General features: G+C 40.4%; 1 pseudogene; it reads right to left on the minus strand.

Moving 5' to 3' along the window:
* Positions 1–3,490: 3,490 nt before the first annotated feature.
* On the minus strand, positions 3,491–4,293 carry LOC103609724 (annotated as a pseudogene).
* Between the last annotated feature and the right edge of the window lie 2,900 nt (positions 4,294–7,193).

A 7,193-nucleotide genomic window follows, 5' to 3' on the forward strand; every position in this document is an offset into this window, starting at 1 on the left:
GAATTTATCAGCTTTTCCCTTTAATTCTGTCAGTTACTGCTTTGTATGTTTTGCAGCCATGTCATAGGTTCAAACTGATTTGCAATATATTAACATCAAATTGGCCCTATTTGCTGTAATGATTAACTGATATCCCCTAACTACAGCAAAAGAAGTTTGGTTTAGGAAAGTCATGTAAAGTAGAAGAAGTGAAGACAAAACAGGCCTCTAACTCACACATGTAGTAAAAACACCTTCCATTGGTGAAATAACTAATTATCTAAAATATAAAATGACAAATGAAAATAATATTTTCTTCTTTATGTAACATAAAAATTGAAAGGCAAAGGACAAAATAATACCCAAATAATTTTATTTCATTTTCCATAAATAAAAATTACACCAACTTATATGCTGAAAGATTCCATAGTCCCACTGTCAAATGCAAACAGTAAAATATTTAAACAACATAGACCCACACATGAAACAAATGACAATATCTATATTTGATTTTAAATCTTACAATAAAATAGGATAAATTAAAACACACAAAACAGAAGAAAGTTAGGCAAATAAAATAAGCCAACAATTGATTGAAAAATGAATTTGCTTGATCAATAGACATTTATTCCTTATTTGTTTTTATATAAGGGAAATACAAATCAAACAAAAATGACATCATGATTTGTCACATCAAAATGAACAATATAAACATTTCTCAACACATAATATTGTCAAATTTTTGTGGATATGAGTCTTCCACTGACAAAGGGTGACAGTGTGTAGAGCAACTGTCTTAAAAACTTAAAAGGGAAGGATATAAATATATGTATATTTGGCTGCACTCTGTGCTATACACACACACATGAATGTGTGTTCTGATGTGTTCTGATAACAAAGAAGTATGTGATGCTATTAGAGTTTCAAAATACATAAAAGGTCTGGCTTAAAATTTAACATTTGTTTGTAATCTTAGTCCCCAATGAAAACAATTTCACCATTCAGAATATATTACTCAAGTTCCTTCCATGTGACTCCTCAAGTTCTATCATTTATTAACATACTGTGTCTAAAATTGTTCCTGCTGGTCGTCTGAAAGAATCTGAGACACAGCAGGCCTTTGTTCTCACTGCTGTAGCTGCATCCTCTGATGAACAGGGGAAGGGTGACCCTGTCCCATGACTAGTCTGGTCCATTAATGATTCCAGCAACTCATCCTGGGAGGGAGTAGTTCTCTATTCCTCCTAGAAGGAGCTCTGATTTTCTCTATGGGTTTCCGGGACCCAGCAGTGGTAATGGGATAACTGAGCCCTCAGCAGGGAAGACAAAGTCTGCCTGGGTGGACATGGTATAAAGGTTCTGCACCACAGTGCGCAGAGTCCCCTGGAACTTCAGTAGTCCTTACAGCTTCTCCCAGGTCATCAGGTAATGCAGTTGTTGAGTTGCACCTGGATCATTATCTGAAAAATTGCCTCAGAAATAGCTAGCAGGGAGGATAAGTGCATTTTCAAAATGGAGGAGGCTGGTCTCCTGGGGACCTGAACTTGTGTGCTTACTCAGCCCAGAGGGCACCCTTGCAGGCTTCCTCTGGAGGACATCCAGGTTCCTTGCTCTCCACATAGTAGCCAGTTTAGAGGAATTCCCCTTTCTTATTTCCCAATTTAATTATCTGCTCAGCATCAGGAGAGGTCCTTACCATAGAAACATGTGGGTGAAAAGCTAGTCAAGCAATCTCCAAGTGCCCCCAGTTCAAAACCTCACCAGGAGCCTGCTTGTGGTCCCCACCTGTCTCTCCTCATTTTTTTTTTTTTCACAAATCCAAGTAACAATTTTATTCTATCTGCAGCACAATTTTTTTTTTGCATCCATTTTGGTGTTTTGACACTGTTACTTTTGATCAGACTTTAATGAATCCACAAAAGTTAATATACTGAAAGTAAAATATACAGTAGATCAACAGGCATCCAGATATTCAAAATGATGCAGATAGGTTAGGTCTCTGGTGTTTCCGTTGGGTACCTTGCATATTTAAAAATTCAGCAGCAAATACCAATTATTCTGTTCCTCATTCCCACGTACTCAAAAAATCAGAGATTTCTAAACAAACACAGCAAATTAAAAATCTATTAAAGCCACACAATACAAAATTTCAATTAATAAGTTTATCATCAAACCAGCAATTCCATTGATCAAGCCCATTATTAGAAAACAGGCAATATCAGCATCTGATTTAAAGGCAAGTGTTTTCCATTTATTAAAACACTGACAAGTGAGATTAACCATCAAAGAAGATAATCTGTTAATCTTAATATAGGAGACTGAAGGAAAACCAAAAATAATATATAAATACCTTTCTGCTGCCAGGATATCACCCATGGACTACAGACACATGAGTTTCACCTGTCAAATGATGCTTTAAATATTTTTCTATGAATCAAAAAATAGTTTACAGTATTGGGAGATGGAGAGGAAAGGTACAGATGTGAATTTATGCATCTAATTCCACAGTTTAAGATATACTTATTTTAAACTGATAATATAAAGCTAAGTGACAATGACTTAACCATTCTGCACCAAACAGGCAATATAACTATTCACCACAATTTACAATGCTCTTTAAGAGTTTTCAGTGGATGGTTGCCCCAACAGCACTATCACAATATAGACAGAATACTCATCAATCATTTAAAGAGACTCTGAAGTAAACATGGCAAAGGCATAGAGAAAAAGCTGAATCTTTTGAAAAAGTTAATCAAAATAAAAATACTTTTCCATCACTGGTAAAACAACCTAGGTCTATTATATAGCCCAAAGCAGCACTGAACTCACAGTTAGAGGTTGGCAGAAAAGTTTGAAAAACTGCAGTTTTTCAAAATTGGCAATTTCTCCATGCTCAATAAACAATCAGAAGAGGTATGATGTTTGTTCATTTGTAGAGTGTTGACTACTTGTTGCAAAAATTCACAATTTGAACGAGGAACCACAGAGATGTATCTCAATGATTTTTTTAAATTTACAAAATAAAAATAAAGTTTCTATTTAAAAAAATAACTACGTTATGCCAAGATGAAACATGGCAAACAGTAGTGTAAATTCTGTATATGATATTTTACACAGCGAATGGGAAAGTGATAGAAACAATTTTTTTCCCTTAAAAACCAAGCTTTGTTATTGCACTGATTTTTAAACCTCACCTAGTAATTTAGAAAAATCATGTTGTAAAATCTGCAAAATTAGAGTGCATAATTCTGGTTTGTAAACATCAGTTGACCAAGTCTATCCATAGTCCTTCTTGATAGTGGCATGGAATGAATAATTAATTCACCACCTTATGTATATGCTATGAGGTGGAAAATTCCAGAAGACAGACTTGACAGTTTCACAGTAATTATATTCAAAAGATATAAAGAAAGTCAACGCAGTTGTCTTCTTTCATTTTGTCCCCCTGTGCAATTTTCAACTCTTACCCCACTTCCAAGTGTCATAATTGAAATAATAATGGTTTGGAGACCTAGTACAGATTAGTCATAAATGTTGCATGTAGGACTTCAGTAAAAGTATTTGCAGATGGCCTAGTAATGTACTGCAACTGTGTTGGCCACAGACAGGTGCCAGATGGCACGGGCAATAAAGCATTAAATGAAGCTTCACAGGCAAGTTTGTGAAGTCTGTCGGTGTTATCCATTGATGTCACCACCAAGGCTGGAGAAAATCACATTGTGAGGTAGAAAAAGGGCTCAACCACCTTACATTTTTTATGGCAGATAAGTATATAAATGATTCCTCCAGCTGCCATGAGCCAAATAAATCAGTGCATATGAGATACCAGTGGTCTCTCTTCACAGAGACTTAGCCACAGATCGTAAGAAACAGCAATGAAGAAGTAGAGAACCATTCTCTCACATATGAAAACAATGTTCCACTATCCACACACAATGTCAACCAAACTAGACTGATGGGGACTCAGGTTAGTGAAGAAGGGAAAAATCCCTCTTAAGTGGCTCTTCTTCCATAATACAATGTGAAATACTGTGGAAATGAAGAGGGCACAGAGGTCCATCCCATAAATCCATGCTCTTATATTTTCTCAGCCATCGTCAGACAGCTGATGGACAAGGGCTCTGTCCGCAATGGCCAGGGCAATGAGGAATGCATGTATATAGCAGTTAGCAGCAAGTTTGTGGGAAGCTGGATGGTAGCAGCCATCGGCTGGGGACCCGTGTTCATGAAGCTGTCAGAGTGCAATCAAGCCTCCTCCACAGCATCCTAAATAAATCACTTTTAATATTGCTGGAACCAGTTCTTCAACTGCATTGATCTCTGCCCCTCTTCAGGTACCTGGAGCTCCTGGTCTGTACTAGGGGCTTGATGGGCAGCTCTCATGGGCTACAGCAGCTACAGAGGCCACCTTCATGCCCAGCAGAGATGCTCTGTCAGGCAGGGATGGAGTGGGCCAGGATGGGTGGAGGCAGAGCTGGGGCCAGACTGGGCCCCTTTGCATTCTTACAGGATCACCGAATACTTACAAGGGGGCAAAGCCATGCCCACCCTTTGTCCCTGCTTTGGTTTAGATGTTTGTCCCCACAAGATTCATGTTAAATTTTAATTGCGATTGTAACCATACGAAGAGGTGGAACTTTTTTTTTTTTTTTTTTAAAGATGATGGGTAAGGGGATCTCAACCCTTGACTTGGTGTTGTCAGCACCACGCTCAGCCAGTGAGCAAACCGGCCATCCCTATATAGGATCCGAACCCGTGGCCTTGGTGTTATCAGCACTGCACTCTCCCAAGTGAGCCACGGGCCGGCCTGAGGTGGAACTTTTAAGAGGTTCTTCCTTCATGGGTGATAACGGTGCCCTTATAAAAGGGGAAATCCAGCCCTCTTGTCCTCTATCACCTTCTCTTGCTCTTCCACCATGTGATGACACAGCAGGAAGGCCATCACCAGATGATGGCAGCTTGATATTGGAATTCTCAGTCTTCAGAACTGTGAGCCAATAAAGTTCAGTTCATTATAAATTACTTAGTCTCTGAAATTGTGTTATAGCAACTGGAAACAGAACAAGACAGTTCCAAGTGCTCTCTGGATCTTGGGATCTCCAATCCCACCTAATTCACTGAGCAACCCATTTTCTCCCCATTCTTGATGTTTTTTTTTTTTTTTCTTTTTGTCTTTTTTTTTGTGACCGGTAACAGGATCGCAACCCTCAGTGTCGCGTCCGTACCACGACTGGCAATGGGATCGCAACCCTCGGTGTCGCGTCCGCACCGCACTCAGCCAGCGAGCTGACCAGTCTCTAGGACCAGTCTCTACATGGGATCCAAACCCTTGGCGGAGCGCCGCCACTCTACCGAGTGCACCACCGGGCCGGCCCTCATTCTTGATGTTTTGATGATGACCAGTCTCTATATGGGATCCAAACCCTCGGTGGAGCGCCGCCACTCTACCGAGTGCACCACCGGGCCGGCCCTCATTCTTGATGTTTTGATGAGTTAGTTGCCTGCTTGCTTATCTGTTCCTCTTGAGACAAAGTAAAAAAAAAACAAACAAAACCCAGTAAATTGTAAGTTCATACCTAGTCTATCAGGACAGCCTAATTTTTTTCATCCTGGAGTTCTTCCCAATTGAGCAGTACTTTACTGTGTAAGTAAAGTAAGAATCTGAGTTATTGCTTCCAACTGGACACCCTAGAAAACCTAGTCCATCCCTGACAGACAAGGAGCTGATGGTGCAGGTAAAACTCAGTCCCCAGCTGTTCCACAGAGTCCAGGACCTGCAAGGCCATGGCTGCCAAAGAGCTCCTGGTTTCTTGCCCAGAGGGGACCGAATTACTCCATCCCAGCTGCTTCCTCACCAAAAAATAATAAAACAGTACTTGATCAAGCAATGCAGCTGTTTCTGACTTTGAGGTTAATTCCACTGGAATACTCCTTATTTGACTGGGCTCTGAACATGGAGGGAAAAAGAAAATTTAGGTGACTGAATACCCTGTAGAGCATGTAGAATTTCCAGTCCATCCCTGACCCTTATTTATTGTTTATTTTCTCAACTAAGACTGTTCAAATAGTGATCATTGTGAACAGGATCAATATTGTTTCAGGGATTCACATTTCCTAAAGCCCCCTGAGGTCTAGAAGGCATTTGTCATAATCTCCTCCAAACTAAAACATAAACAAATACACATAATTCAGTATCCCTAATTTAATTTTTTCTCCCAATCTCCATACAAACAGTTCAATTCTCTGCTGTGCTTTTGGCATGGCTCTCACTGGAATGAGAAGAGTGTCTTCACTTTTCCTCCAAATGGTTTCTCCTGCACATATGAACCACTTTCTTTAAAGAAGTCAGGTAAGTAGGAGAGATGGTCACCCGGCTGTTGGATGGAAAGATGGTGGGTATATGGGTCTTTATTCCCAATATCATCTAGAAGCAACATGAGAGGTTCTCTATCTCACAAGTCCAGATTTGGAGTGTGGGTTGACCTCCTGCACCTGCCTTTTATAATAAGTTCATCTGGGTGTGACTTGCTTCTGTTGGCTGAGAATTTTCCTCTTTCCCTGCCAATCCTCAGCTCCTCAATAAAGAATGTTGCTGATTGTAGTTGTACTGGGAACCCACAGAGCTAAAGGGAGATTTCTGCAGGGCATTGTCATAGTGTCAAAATGCAGGATTACACAGGCACAGGGGCAGAGAGGAAAGAGGGCGGGGAAATAATCTGTATGTCAACTCTAGTTCAGTTGACAACACTTCTATTTAACATAGTACTAGATGACCTAGCCAGAGCAATTTAAAAAATAACATAAATAACATGTATCCAGGTTGAAAAGAGTTGTGGAGATTGGTTGCCAAAAAATGTAAATTGAAAGTTTTAAACCATATATTTCAACATGGTTAAGATAGTATATTTTGTGGTATGCAGATTTTACCACAATTTTATATATACAATTGTACTTCAAAAAGTTTATAGAGGGGGCCGGCCCGGTGGCGCACTGGATAGTGCGCCACTTGGGAAGCGCGGCGGCGCTCCCGTCCGAGGGTTCGGATCCCACATACAGACCGGCTCCCGCTCGCTGGCTGAGCGAGGCGCGGGAGCAACACCGAGGGTTGCGATCCCGTTGCCGGTCCCCGGTCCGGTGCGGGGGCGGCACTGAGGGTTGCGATCCGTTGCCGGACACGGAAAAAGGACAAAAGACAAAAAAAAAAAAAAAAAAAA

Source organism: Galeopterus variegatus, unplaced genomic scaffold (genome assembly GCF_000696425.1).
Source record: "Galeopterus variegatus unplaced genomic scaffold, G_variegatus-3.0.2 Scaffold9998, whole genome shotgun sequence".
NCBI classification, from domain to species: Eukaryota; Metazoa; Chordata; class Mammalia; order Dermoptera; family Cynocephalidae; genus Galeopterus; species Galeopterus variegatus.